Raw genomic sequence first — 15,224 nt, 5'->3', positions numbered from 1 at the left:
AAGGAAGCTTACCATATCCTTTCTTATTCATGTTGCTTCCAGTATTGGCCAACTACCCATGCTAAAAATGACATAGAAGGAGAAGAAAATATGGAAGAACTCATAGTTTTTTTTCTTTCAAACCTTCCTTCTTTTTCAGTATAAGTAGAGTGTTCATAAAATGTGCACCTATCAAGAAGTGAAAAAAAGAGTTAATTTTGTGCAGGATTTCCACACTTCTTTGGGGAACAAAATGCATGCGCATATGAGAATTTTGTAATTTTGGTAATTCCACATATAAGTGCTCTTTTATTTGCATTTACTTGTTTATTTTTTTAATTGTACTTTAAGTTCTGGGGTACATGTGAAGATCTTGCAGGATGATTGCATAGGTATACACATGCCATGGTTGTTTGCTGTCTCCATCCCCGCTGTCACCTACATCAGCCATTTCTCCCAGTGTTATCACTCCCCAATCTCCCTGCCCCCCACTGTCCCTCCCCTAGCCCCCCTGCCCCCCAACATAACCCCATGTGTGATGTTCCTCTCCCTGTGTCCATGTGATCTCGTTGTTCAGCACCCACCTATGAATGAGAACATGCGGTGCTTGCTTTTCTGTTCTTGTGTCAGTTTGCTGAGAATGATGGTTTCCAGATTCATCCATGTCCCTACAAAGGACATGAACTCACCTATTTTTATGTCTGCATAGTATTCCATGGTGTACATGTGCCACATTTTATTTGTCCAGTCTATCATTGATGGGCATTTGGGTTGGTTCCAGGTCTTTGCTATTGTAACCAGTGCCGCAATGAAAATACATGTGCATGTGTCTTTATAGTAGAATGATTTATCATCCTTTGGGTATATACCCAGTAATGGGATTGCTGGGTTGAATGGAATTTCTATTTCTAGGTCCTTCAGGAAGAAGGTCACACTGTCTTCCACAATGGTTGAACTAATTTACACTCCCACCAACAGTGTAAAAGTGTTTCTATTTCTCCACATCCTCTCCAGCATCTGTTGTCTTCAGATTTTTTTTTTTTAATTTTTTATTGGATTATAGGTTTGGGGTATATGAGTAGAGCATGCAAGACAGTTGCGTAGGTACACACATGGCAGTGTGCTTTGCTTTTCTTCTCCCCTTCACCCACATTTGGCATTTCTCCCCAGGCTATCCCTCCCCACCTCCCCCTCCCACTGGCCCTCCCCTTTTCCCCCCAATAGACCCCAGTGTTTATTATTTCCCCAATAGACTCCCCTTTCTGTGTCCATGTGTTCTCATTTTTCATCACCCACCTATGAGTGAGAATATGCGGTGTTTCATTTTCTGTTCTTGTGTCAGTTTGCTGAGGATGATGTTCTCCAGATTCATCCATGTCCCTACAAACGACACAAACTCATCATTTCTGATTGCTGCATAATATTCCATGGTGTATATGTGCCACATTTTTCCAATCCAGTCTATTATCAATGGGCATTTTGGTTGATTCCAGGTCTTTGCTATTGTAAACAGTGCTGCAATGAACATTCGTGTACATGTGTCCTTATAGTAGAACGATTTATAGTCTTTTGGATATATACCCAGTAGTGGGATTGCTGGGTCAAATGGAATTTCTATTTCTAAGGCCTTGAGGAATCGCCACACTGTCTTCCACAATGGTTGAACTAATTTACACTCCCACCAACAGTGTAAAAGTGTTCCTTTTTCTCCACATCCTCTCCAGCATCTGTTGTCTCCAGATTTTTTAATGATCGCCATTCTAACTGGCGTGAGATGGTATCTCAATGTGGTTTTGATTTGCATCTCTCTGATGACCAGTGACGATGAGCATTTTTTCATATGATGTTGGCCTCATATATGTCTTCTTTCGTAAAGTGTCTGTTCATATCCTTTGCCCACTTTTGAATGGGCTTGTTTGTTTTTTTCCTGTAAATCTGTTTGAGTTCTTTGTAAATTCTGGATATCAGCCCTTTGTCAGATGGGTAAACTGCAAACATTTTTTCCCATTCTGTTGGTTGCCGATTCACTCTAGTGACTGTTTCTTTTGCCGTGCAGAAGCTGTGGAATTTGATTAGGTCCCATTTGTCTATTTTGGCTTTTGTTGCCAATGCTTTTGGTGTTCTGTTCATGAAGTCCTTGCCTACTCCTATGTCCTGGATAGTTTTGCCTAGATTTCCTTCTAGGGTTTTTATCGTGCCAGGTCTTATGTTTAAGTCTTTAATCCATCTGGAGTTAATTTTAGTGTAAGGTGTCAGGAAGGGGTCCAGTTTCTGCTTTCTGCACATGGCTAGCCAGTTTTCCCAACACCATTTGTTAAACATGGAATCCTTGCCCCATTGCTTGTTTTTGTCAGGTTTATCAAAGATTGTATAGTTGTATGTATGTTGTGTTGCCTCTGGTGCCTCTGTTTTGTTCCATTGGTCTATATCTCTGTTTTGGTACCAGTACCATGCTGTTTTGATTACTGTAGCCTTGTAGTATAGTTTGAAATCCGGTAGTGTGATGCCCCCTGCTGTGTTCTTTTTGCTTAGAATTGACTTGGCTATGTGGGCTCTCTTTTGGTTCCATGTGAAGTTCATGGTGGTTTTTTCCAGTTCTGTGAAGAAAGTCAATGGTAGCTTGATGGAAATAGCGTTGATTCTGTAAATTACTTTGGGCAGTATAGCCATTTTCACGATATTAATTCTTCCTAACCATGAACATGGAATGTTTCTCCATCTGTTTGTGTCCTCTCTGATTTCGTTGAGCAGTGGTTTGTAGTTCTCCTTGAAGAGGTCTCTTACATTCCTTGTGAGTTGTATTCCAAGGTATTTTATTCTTTTTGTAGCAATTGCGAATGGCAGTTCGCTCTTGATTTGGCTTTCTTTAAGTCTGTTATTGGTGTAGACGAATGCTTGTGATTTTTGCACATTGATTTTATATCCTGAGACTTTGCTGAAGTTGCTTATCAGTTTCAGGAGTTTTTGGGCTGAGGCGATGGCGTCTTCTAGGTACACTATCATGTCGTCTGCAAATAGAGACAATTTGGCTTCCACCTTTCCTATTTGAATACCCTTTATTTCTTTTTCTTGCCTGATTGCTCTGGCTAGAACTTCCAGTACTATATTGAATAGGAGTGGTGAGAGAGGGCATCCTTGTCTAGTGCCAGATTTCAAAGGGAATGCTTCCAGTTTTTGCCCATTCAGTATGATATTGGCTGTTGGTTTGTCATAAATAGCTTTTATTACTTTGAGATACGTTCCATCGATACCGAGATTACTGAGGGTTTTTAGCATAAAGGGCTGTTGTATTTTGTCAAATGCCTTCTCTGCGTCAATTGAGATAATCATGTGGTTTTTGTTTTTGGTTCTGTTTATGTGGTGAATTACGTTTATAGACTTGCGTATGTTGAACCAGCCTTGCATCCCTGGGATGAATCCTACTTGATCGTGATGAATAAGTTTTTTGATTTGCTGTTGCAATCGGCTTGCCAATATTTTATTGAAGATTTTTGCATCTATGTTCATCATGGATATTGGCCTGAAGTTTTCTTTTCTTGTTGGGTCTCTGCCGGGTTTTGGTATCAGGATGATGTTGGTCTCATAAAATGATTTGGGAAGGATTCCCTCTTTTTGGATTGTTTGAAATAGTTTTAGAAGGAATGGTACCAGCTCCTCCTTGTGTGTCTGGTAGAATTCGGCTGTGAACCCGTCTGGACCTGGGCTTTTTTTGTGTGGTAGGCTCTTAATTGCTGCCTCAACTTCAGACCTTGTTATTGGTCTATTCATAGTTTCAGCTTCCTCCTGGTTTAGGCTTGGGAGGACACAGGAGTCCAGGAATTTATCCATTTCTTCCAGGTTTACTAGTTTATGCGCATAGAGTTGTTTGTAATATTCTCTGATGATGGTTTGAATTTCTGTGGAATCTGTGGTGATTTCCCCTTTATCATTTTTTATTGCATCTATTTGGTTGTTCTCTCTTTTCTTTTTAATCAATCTGGCTAGTGGTCTGTCTATTTTGTTGATCTTTTCAAAAAACCAGCTCTTGGATTTATTGATTTTTTGAAGGGTTTTTCGTGTCTCAATCTCCTTCAGTTCAGCTCTGATCTTAGTTATTTCTTGTCTTCTGCTGGGTTTTGAGTTTTGTTGATCTTGCTCCTCTAGCTCTTTCAATTTTGACGATAGGGTGTCAATTTTGGATCTCTCCATTCTCCTCATATGGGCACTTATTGCTATATACTTTCCTCTAGAGACTGCTTTAAATGTGTCCCAGAGGTTCTGGCACGTTGTGTCTTCGTTCTCATTGGTTTCGAAGAACTTCTTTATTTCTGCCTTCATTTCGTTGTTTACCCAGTCAACATTCAAGAGCCAGTTGTTCAGTTTCCATGAAGCTGTGCGGTTCTGGGTCGGTTTCTGAATTCTGAGTTCTAACTTGATTGCACTATGGTCTGCGAGGCTGTTTGTTATGATTTCAGTTGTTTTGCATTTGTTGAGCAGTGCTTTACTTCCAATGATGTGGTCAATTTTAGAGTAGGTGTGATGTGGTGCTGAGAAGAACGTGTATTCTGTGGATTTGGGGTGGAGAGTTCTGTAAATGTCTATCAAGTTTGCTTGCTCCAGGTCTGAGTTCAAGCCCTGGATATCCTTGTTGATTTTCTGTCTGGTTGATCTGTCTAGTATTGACAGTGGAGTGTTAAAGTCTCCCACTATTATTGTGTGGGAGTCTAAGTCCTTTTGTAAGTCATTAAGAACTTGCCTTATGTATCTGGGTGCTCCTGCGTTGGGTCCATATATGTTTAGGATCGTTAGCTCTTCTTGTTGTATTGATCCTTTTACCATTATGTAATGGCCTTCTTTGTCTCTTTTGATCTTTGTTGCTTTAAAGTCTATTTTATCAGAGATGAGAATTGCAACTCCTGCTTTTTTTTGCTTTCCATTAGCTTGGTAAATCTTCCTCCATCCCTTTATCTTGAGCCTTTGTGTATCCTTGCATGTGAGATGGGTTTCCTGGATACAGCACACTGATGGGTTTTGGATTTTTATCCAATTTGCCAGTCTGTGTCTTTTGATTGGTGCATTTAGTCCATTTACATTTAGGGTTAATATTGTTATGTGTGAATTTGATACTGCCATTTTGATGCTAAGTGGCTGTTTTGCCTGTTAGTTGTTGTAGATTCTTCATTATGTTGATGCTCTTTAGCATTCAGTGTGATTTTGGAATGGCTGGTACTGGTTGATCCTTTCTATGTCTAGTGCCTCTTTTAGGAGCTCTTGTAAAGCAGGCCTGGTGGTGACAAAATCTCTGAGTACTTGCTTGTTCGCAAAGGATTTTATTTTTCCTTCACTTCTGAAGCTCAGTTTGGCTGGATATGAAATTCTGGGTTGAAAGTTCTTTTCTTTAAGAATGTTCAATATTGGCCCCCACTCTCTTCTGGCTTGTAGTGTTTCTGCCGAGAGATCTGCAGTGAGTCTGATGGGCTTCCCTTTGTGGGTGACCCGACCTTTCTCTCTGGCTGCCCTTAGTATTCTCTCCTTTATTTCAACCCTGTTGAATCTGACGATTATGTGCCTTGGGGTTGCTCTTCTTGCGGAATATCTTTGTGGTGTTCTCTGTATTTCCTGCAATTGAGTGTTGGCCTGTCTTGCTAGGTGGGGGAAATTTTCCTGGATGATGTCCTGAAGCGTATTTTCCAGCTTGGATTCATTCTCTTCGTCCCCTTCTGGTACACCTATCAAACGTAGGTTAGGTCTTTTCACATAGTCCCACATTTCTTGGAGCCTTTGTTCATTACTTTTTGCGCTTTTTTCTCTGATCTTGGTTTCTCGTTATATTTCATTGAGTTGGTCTTCGACTTCAGATATTCTTTCTTCTGCTTGGTCAATTCGGCTATTGAAACTTGTGTTTGCTTCGCGAAGTTCTCGTATTGTGTTTTTCAGCTCCTTTAATTCATTCATATTCCTCTCTAAGTTATCCATTCTTGTTATCATTTCCTCGAATCTTTTTTCAAATCTTTTTTCAAGGTTCTTAGTTTCTTTGCATTGATTTAATACATGATCTTTTAGCTCACAAAAGTTTCTCATTATCCATCTTCTGAAGTCTAATTCCGTTATTTCGTCACAGTCATTCTCCGTCCAGCTTTGTTCCCTTGCTGGTGAGGAGTTTTGGTCCTTTCTAGGAGGCGAGGTGTTCTGGTTTTGGGTGTTTTCCTCCTTTTTGCGCTGGTTTCTTCCCATCTTTGTGGATTTGTCCGCTGGTCGTCTGCGTAGTTGCTGACTTTTCGATTGGGTCTCTGAGTGGACACCCAGAATGTTGATGATGAAGTATTTCTGTTACTTGGTTTTCCTTCTACCGGTCTAGCCCCTTCGCTGTACGACTGCTGAGGTCCACTCCAGACCCTGCTTGTCTGGGGTGCACCTCTAGCAGCTGTGGCACAGCGAGGGATGCTACCAGTTTCTTTTTCTGCTATCTTTGTCCCTGGATGATGCCTGCCTAATGTCAGTCTTTTGGATATAGAGGGGTCAGGGAGCTGCTTGAGGAGACAGTTTGTAGTTAATAGGGGCTTAATTGCTGAGCTGTGCACTCTGTTGTTCATTCAGGGCTGTTAGGCTGCTATGTTTGATTCTGCTGCAACAGAGCTCATTAAAAAACCCTTTTTTTTTTTTTTCTCAAATGCTCTGTGTTGAGGGGTTTGGGCTTTATTTTTGGATGTCCGATGAGGTGTCCTGCCCAGCTAGAAGGCAGACTAGCCACTGTTTGGCTGCTGAGGTTCCGCCCTGCTGTTGTGTGGTTCGCCCTGTTCCTGCAGGCTCTGCTGTGCTCTCTGCCACGCCCTGCGGCGGAGTCTCTTAGTTGTAGCGTGTTGCCTCAGCAATGGCAGGCTGCATCAGCAGTGGGCGTGTATCTCAGTAGAGACGGGTTGCCTCGGCAATGGCTGGCTGCGTCAGCAGTGGGCACGTATCTCAGTTGGGGTGGGTTGCCTCGGCAACAGCTGGCTGCGTCAGCAGTGGGCGTGTATCTCAGTTGGGGCGGGTTGCCGTGGTAGTGGTGGATGCCCCTCCCCCACAGAGCATCTCGGACCGTCTGCTCGGGATAGTTTGAAATCGTGGTTTTGTTTGTCCCACAGGGTATCCCAAACGATCTGTTCCTGCAATCCCCTGGGCTGGCCTACTGTCCAAGTCTCGTTCAGTCTCAAGTCCAGCCCTCTGAAGTCTCAGGTTGCCGGTTCAACAGAGCACCCGGACAAGCACGCCCTGTGGGGATTGCTGGGTAGGGCCGGCTCCCACCGCCCCGGCTGCCAGCTTCACCAGGCAGACCTACTGCCTGGCGTCCTGTGTCTTTTTTATACTTGGGAGTTTCCCCGTTCTGTGGGCAACAAAGATCAGTCTGGAAATGCAGCTCAGACTCACCGTTTGCGGATTCACCGCGAGCTCCAATCCTGGGTTGTTCTCACAGCGCCATCTTGAGTCCTGCCCTCGTCTTCAGATTTTTTAATGATCACCATTCTAACTGGTGTGAAATGATATCTCAATATGGTTTTGATTTGCATTTCTCTAATGACCAGTGATGATGAGCATTTTTTCATATGTTTGTTGGCCTCATATATGTCTTCTTTTGAAAAGTATCTGTTCATCTCCTTTGCCCACTTTAAACGGGTTTGTTTGTTTGTTTCTTGTAAATCTGCTTTAGTTCTTCATAGATTCTGGATATTAGTCCTTTGTCTGATAGGCAAATTGCAAAAATTTTTTACTATTCTGTTGTTTTCTGGTTTATGGTGTTTTAGTCATGAAGTCCTTGTCTATGGCTAGGTCCTGAATGGTTTTGCCTAGGTTTTCTTCTAGGGTTTTTATGGTGTTAGGTCTTCTGTTTAAGTCTTTAATCCATCTGGAGTTAATTTTAGTGTAAGGTGTCAGGAAGAGGTCCAGTTTCAACTTTCTGCACATGGCTAGCCAGTTTTCCCAACACCATTTATTGAACAGGGAATCCTTTCTCCGTTGCCTGTTTTTTTCAAGTTTGTCAAAGATCAGATAGTTGTAGATATGTGGTGTGTCTTCTGAGGACTCTGTTCTGTTCTATTGGTCTATATCTCTGTTTTTGTACTAGTTCCATGCTGTTTTGATTACTGTAGCCTTGTAGTATAGTTTGAAGTCAGGTAGTGTGATGCCTCTAGCTTTGTTCTTTTTGCTTAGGATTGTCTTGGCTATGTGGGCTCTCTTTTGATTCCATATGAGGTTTAAAGTGGTTTTTTCCAGTTCTGTGAAGAAGGTCATTGGTAGCTTGATGGGAATAGCATTGAATCTATAAATTACTGTGTGCAGTATGGCCATTTTCAAGATGTTTATTCTTCCTAACCATGAGCATGGAATGTTTTTCCATCTGTTAGTGTCCTCTCTTATTTTCTTGAGCAGTGGTTTGTAGGTCTTCTTGAAGAGGTCCTTTACGTCCTTTGTTAGTTGTATTCCTTGGTATTTTATTCTCTTTGTAGCAATTGTGAATGGTAGCTTGTTCTTAATTTGGCTCTGTTTGTCTGTTATTGGTGTATAGGAATGCTTGTGATTTCTGCATGTTGATTTTGTATCCTGAGACTTTGCTGAAGTTGCTTATCAGTTTAAGGAGATTTTTGGCTGATATGATGGGGTCTTCTAAATATACAATCATGTCATCTGCAAATAAGGACAATTTGACTTCTTCTTTCCCTAATTGAATAACCTGTATTTCTTTTTCTTGCCTGATTGCTCTGACTAGTACTTCCAATACTATATTGAATAGGAGTGGTAAGAGGGCATCCTTGTCTAGTGCCAGTTTTCAAAGGGAATGCTTCCAGTTTTTGCCTGTTCAGTACAATATTGGCCATGGGTTTGTCATAAATAGCTTTTATTATTTTGATATACATTCCATTGATACCTAGTTTATTGAGGGTTTTTAGCATAAAGGGCTGTTGAATTTTGTCAAAGGCCTTCTCTGCATCTATGGAGATAATCATGTGGTTTTTGTCTTTGGTTCTGTTATTTGATGGATTACATTTATAGATTTGTGTATGTTGAACCAGGCTTGCATCCTCGGGATGAAGCCTACTTGATCATGGTGGATAAGGTTTTTGATGTGCTATTGCTTTTGGTTTGCCAGTATTTTACTGAAGATTTTTGTATCTATGTTCATCATGGATATTGGCCTGAAGTTTTCTTTTTTGGTTGTGTCTCTGCCAGGTTTTGGTATCAGGATGATGTTGGTCTCATAAAATGATTTGGGAAGGATTCCCTCTTTTTATATTGTTTGGAGTATTTTCAGAAAGAATGGTACCAGCTCCTCTTTGTACATCTGGTAGAATTCGGCTGGGAACCCATCTGGACCTGGACATTTTTTGGTTGGTAGGCTATTGATTGCTGCCTCAACTTCAACCCTTGTTATTGGTCTATTCAGGGTTTCGACTTCTTCCTGGTTTAGGCTTGGGAGGGTGCAAGTGCCCAGGAATTTATCCATTTCTTCCAGGTTTACTAGTTTATATGCATAGAGTTGTTTGTAATAATCTCTGATGGTAGTTTGTATTTCTGTGGAATCAGTGGTGATGTTCCCTTTACAAATTTTTATTGCATCTATTCAATTCTTCTCTCTTTTCTTTTTTATTAGTCTGGCCAGCTGTCTATGTCATTGATCTTTTCAAAAAACAAGCTCCTGTATTTAATAATTTTTTTGAAGAAATTTTTGTGTCTCTATATCCTTCAGTCTGCTCTGATCTTAGTTATTTCTTGTCTTCTGCTAGCTTTTGAGTTTTTTTTTTTGGTCTTGCTACTGTAGCTCTTTCAATTTTGACAACAGGGTGTCAATTTTAGATCTTTCCTTGATTCTCATGTGTGCATTTATTGCTATAAATTTCCCTCTAGACATTGCTTTAAAGGTGTTCCAGAGATTCTGGTACATTGTGTCTTTGTTCCCATTGGTTTGAAAGCACATCTTTATTTCTGCCTTCATTTCATTGTTTATCCAGTCATCGTTCAGGAGCAAGTTGTTAAGTTTCCAAGTAGTTGTGCAGTTTTGAGTGAGTTTCTGAATCCTGAGTTCTAATTTGATTGTGCTGTGGTCTGAGAGACTGTTTGTTATGGTTTCCATTCTTCTGCATTTGCTGAGGAGTGATTTACTTCCAATTATGTGGTCCATTTTAGAGTAGGTGTGATGTGGTGCTGAGAAGAATGTATATTCTCTAGGTTTGTGGTGGGGAGTTCTGTAGATGTCTCTTAGGTCCATTTGTTCCAGATCTGCATTCAAGTTCTGGATATCTCTTTTGATTTTCTGTCTCATTAATCTGTCTGATATTGACAGTGGAGTTTTAAAGTCCCCCACTATTATTGTGTGGGAGTCTAAGTCTCTTTTAGATCATTAAGAACTTGCAGGCCAGGTGCAGTGGCTCATGCCTATAATCCCAGCACTTTGGGAGGCTGAGGCAGTGGATCACGAGTTCAAGAGATTGAGACAATTCTGGTCAACAAGGTGAAACCCTGTCTCTACTAAAAATACAAAAATTAGCTGGGCATGGTGGTGCACACCTGTAGTCCCAGCTACTCGGGAGGCTGATGCAGAAGAATTGCTTAAACCCAGAAGGTGGAGGTTGCAGTGAGCCGAGATCATGCCATTGCACTCCAGTCTAGGTAACAAGAGCGAAATTCCATCTCAAAAGAAAAAAGAACTTGCTTTATGTACCTGGGTGCTCCTGTATTGGGTACATATATATTTAGGATAGTTAGCTCTTCTTGTTGCATTGATCATTATACCATTATGTAATACCCTTCTTTGTCTCTTTTGATCTTTGCTAGTTAAAAGTCCACTTTATCAGAGACTAGGATTGCAACCCCTTCTTTTTTTGCTCTCCATTTGCTTGGTAAATCTTCTTCCATCCCTTTATTCTGAGTCTATGTGTGTCTTTACATGTGAGATGGTTCTCCTGGACATAACACACCATTGGGTCTTGTCATTTTATCCAGTTTGCCAGTCTGTATCTTTTGATTGGGGCATTTAGGCTGTTTACATTTAATGTTAATATTGTTATGTGTGAATTGGATCCTGCCATTTTGTTACTGCCTTGTTGTTTTGCCCATTAGTTGATGGTGTTTCTGCATTGCATCGTTGGTCTTTACTGTTTGGTATGTTTTTGCAGTGGCTGGTGCTGTGTGCCTTTCCATGTTTAGTGCTTCCTCCAGGAGCTCTTAAGGGTGGTCTGGTGGGGATGAAATCTCTCAGAAATTGCTTGTTCATAAAGAATTTTATTTCTCTTTTGCTTATGAAACTTGGTTTGGCTGGATCTGAAATTCTGGGTTGAAAGTTCTTTTCTTTAAGGATGTTGAATATTGGCCCCCAGTCTCTTCTGGCTTGTAGGGTTTCTGCCAAGAGATCTGCTGTGAGTCTAATGGGCTTTCCTTTGTAAGTGACCCAACCTTTCTCTCTGGCTGCCCTTAGCATTTTTTCCTTCATTTCAACCCTGGTGAATCTGATGATTATGTGCCTTGGGGTTGCTCTTCTTGAGGAGAATCTTTGTGGTGTTCTCTGTATTTCTTGTATTTGAATGTTGGCCTGCCTTGCTAGGTTGGGGAAGTTCTCCTGGCTAATATCCTGAAGCGTGTTTTCCGGCTTAGATTCATTTTCTCCATCACATTCAGATACACCCATCAAATGTAGACTAGGTCTTTTCACATAATCCCATTTCTTGGAGGCTTTGTTCCTTTCTTTTCACTCTTTTTTCTCTAGTCTTGCCTTCTCATTTTATTTCATTGAGTTGATCTTGAATCTCTGATATCCTTTCTTCTGCTTGATCAATTCGGCTACTGAAACTTGTGCATGCTTCATGAAGTTCTTGTGCTGTGTTTTCAGCTCCATCAAGTCATTTATGTTCTTCTCTAAGCTGGTTATTCTCTTTAGTGTTTCACCTAACCTTTTTCAAGGATTTTAGTTTCTTTGCATTGGGTTAGAACATGTACAGCTCAGAGAAGTTTGTTACTACCCACCTTCTGAAGCCTGCTTCTGTCAATTCACCAAACTCATTCTCCATCCAATTTTGTTCCCTTGCTGGTGAGGAGTTGTAATCCCCTGGAGGAGGAGAGACATTCTGGTTTTTGACAATTTCATCCTTTTTGTGCTGGTTTCTTCTCATCTTTGTGGATTTATCTACCTTTGATCTTTGAAGTTGGGGATTTTGGATAGGGTCTCTGAGCGGACATCCTTTGTGTTGATGTTGAGGCTATTTCTTTTGTCCCCCCCCCCCCCACTTCTAACAGTCAGGCTCCTCTGCTGTAGGACTGCTGGGAGTCCACTCCAGGCCTTGGCTGCCTGGGAATAACCAACAGGGGCTGTGGAGCAGCCAGGATTGTTGCCTGATCTTTCCTCTGGTAGCTTTGTCCCAGAAGGGTACCTGCCTGGTGTAGCCTGAGCTCTCTTGTATGAGGCATTTTTTTGGTTCTGCAGGGCTCAGGGAGCTGCTTGAGGATGTAGTCTGTCCCTTGTTTGCCTGCCAAGGCACTGCTGGGCTGCCTCAGGCTCAGCCTGGCTGCTATATAGGTTTCCTCTGGCTTAGTCTAGCCTTCACAATAGCGGACTCCCTTCCTCCCACCCAGCTGGATCTTCCCAGGTGGAGCTCAAACTGATGTGCTGGCTGCAAAACTCTCAAGCGAGAGGGTTTCAGTTTGCTGGACTTTATAGGGGTGCGACTTGCCAAGTGTATCACCTATCTCCCTGCTTTCAGCTCTCCCTCTTTCTGGGGAGTGGGTAGCTCCGTCTGGCAGTTGCTCTCAGTCGCCCGTCTGGATTTGTGCCAATGACCTGCAGCTGTTTTTTTATTTATGTAATTTTTAGAGACAGGGTCTTGCTCTGGAGTGCTGAAGTGCAGTGATGTGATCATGGCTCACTATAGCCTCAACCACCTGTGCTCAAAGGATCTTCCCATCCAGCCTCCCAAGTAGCTGGAACCACAGGCATGTGCCACCATGCCCAGCTAGCTTTTTTGTTTTTGTTTTTGTTTTGTGGAGAAAGGGGGTCTCATTCTGTTGCCCAAGCTGGTCTTGAACTCCTGGGCTCAAGCAATCCTCCTACTTCAGCCTCCCAGAGTGCAGAGATTACAGGCATGAGCTGCCACACCTGGACATATGTATATTTGCATTTGACTGACATTGCACAATATAATGACAAACAGTAAATTCATGCTAATAAAAATTTTAATTTTTCTTTATTTACAATGACACTAAATTTAAAAAGACACCATAAGTTGAGAGAGACTATAGAAGAAAAGAAAAAAAAACATATTTTAGTACTTTAGTGGCACTTTTGCCTTTCTCTTTTGAATAAAGAATTCACTAATTTCATCTTACATGAAAATGATGTAACAGGTCCTACACAACACACACCTTCCTAGGCTGTAGTTGGCTATTTACTTGCTCAATTTCCACTAGGTTGCCACAGCTGAATACATGGTAAACAGGATGGAAATGGCAAACAAAAATAAATCTAGATATGGGGAAGGAGAGACTTGATTCAAAATGATTATTGCAATAGGAAGAGAGGGACTATTGCAATAAGGAGAGCACTCAGACTATACAACCTGCAAGTTTCTCATTGGTCTTTACAAGAAGATTAGAATATAGACATGTGCATGCACAGAGGACGGACCATGTGAGGACACCACCGTGAGAAGACAAGGCTTCTAGCATGGCAGGCTATCTGCAAGCCCAGGAAAGAGACCTCAGAAGAAACCAAATCTGCTGACACCTTGATCTAGAACTTCTAACCTCCAGAACTGTAAGAAAATAAATTTTTGTTTTTAAGCCACCCAGTCTGTGGTATTTTGTTATGAAAGCCCTAGCAAATTAACAGTCTTCTTATTTTTGAGATATTTTGTGTATTCCATACACAAGTCTTTATCAGATACATGTATTGCAAATATTTTCTACTGGACTGACTTACCTTTTCATTTTCTGAAAAGTATTACGTAAAGAACAGAAGTCTTTAATTTTCATAAAGTCAAATTACTCAGTTCTTTTATAGTATGGTTTGTGCTTTTTTTTTTTTTTTTTTTTTTTGACAGGGTCTCACTCTGTCACCCAGGCTGGAGTGCACTGGGGAGATCACAGCTCACTGCAGCCTCAAATTCCTGGGCCCAAGAGATCCTCCCACCTCTGCCTCCTGAGTAGCTGGGACCACGAGGGTGCACCACCACACCTCGCTATTTTTGCTTTTTATTTTTGGCAGAGACGAGGTCCTGTTATGCTCCCCAGGCTGGTCTTTAATTTCTGAGCTGAAGTGATCCTCCTGCCTCAGCCTCCCAAAGTGCTGGGGTTACAGGCATGAGCCACCACGCCCAGTTGGTTTGTGCATTTTTGTGGAGTCATTCTCAAGTCACTTCTCTGCCTCATTATATCAACCAGGGATAAATAAGGAGACAAAAACATGCCAGTTGCATCAACCGAAAAGTTTAATATAAATAATTATTAAGTAGTAAATACGGTGAACTACTAAAAGAGACAAAAGAGGATTCTAAAGGGTATAGAAATAGCAACTGCAGATGGTGGCTATTACCTCTAAAGCCAATGGATAGTGCACGAAGAAGAAAATTTTAAAATTTAGAGGGGGAAAGCCAGGCACAGTGGCTCACTCTTATATTCCCAGCACTTTGGGAGGCCCAGCAGGAGGACCACTTGACAGGAGGTTGAGGCTGCAGTGAGCCATGATTGTGCCACTGCACTCCAGACTGAGACTCTGCCTCAAAAAATAATAAATAAATAAATAATTTAGAGAGGGCATCTTTCCCACTAAGGCTGAGACCTCCCAGGAGAGGTATGACTGCCACAAAAACATTCAGCCTGCTGGTGGCATGGAAACTTCTGGAGGATGGGAGCCCAGCAAACCATCCCTAGGTGACAGAGGAACTTGGTGAAGCATACAGATCTTAGGAGGTTAACAGGACTCACTGACCATAGCTCTGGTCTCAAGATATGTATTGGTTAGTTAAAACACTCCAAGCAGGAGAGGAGAGGGAAGGGGAAAAAGGAGGGAACCCAGGACCAAGAAGACTAAAAAGGAGCCAAACAGAAAAGTGGTGAGTAATGGAATCTGAGAGTTGGGCATTTAATGCTGCTAAAAGAATTGTCCCAACATCAATCTTTTGTAGTCGAGATTTCTTTCTTCTAGCCCATCTTCATTTAATTTTATTTAACCTTTTATCTTTCCATATCTGCCTAGATATTGTCTCTTCTGGATGCCTTCTCAAACCTGCCCCCAGCCCCAGCACATG

Source organism: Callithrix jacchus, chromosome 3 (assembly GCF_049354715.1).
Source record: "Callithrix jacchus isolate 240 chromosome 3, calJac240_pri, whole genome shotgun sequence".
In the NCBI taxonomy this organism is placed as follows: domain Eukaryota; kingdom Metazoa; phylum Chordata; class Mammalia; order Primates; family Cebidae; genus Callithrix; species Callithrix jacchus.
Note: the sequence above shows the minus strand (reverse complement) of the source record.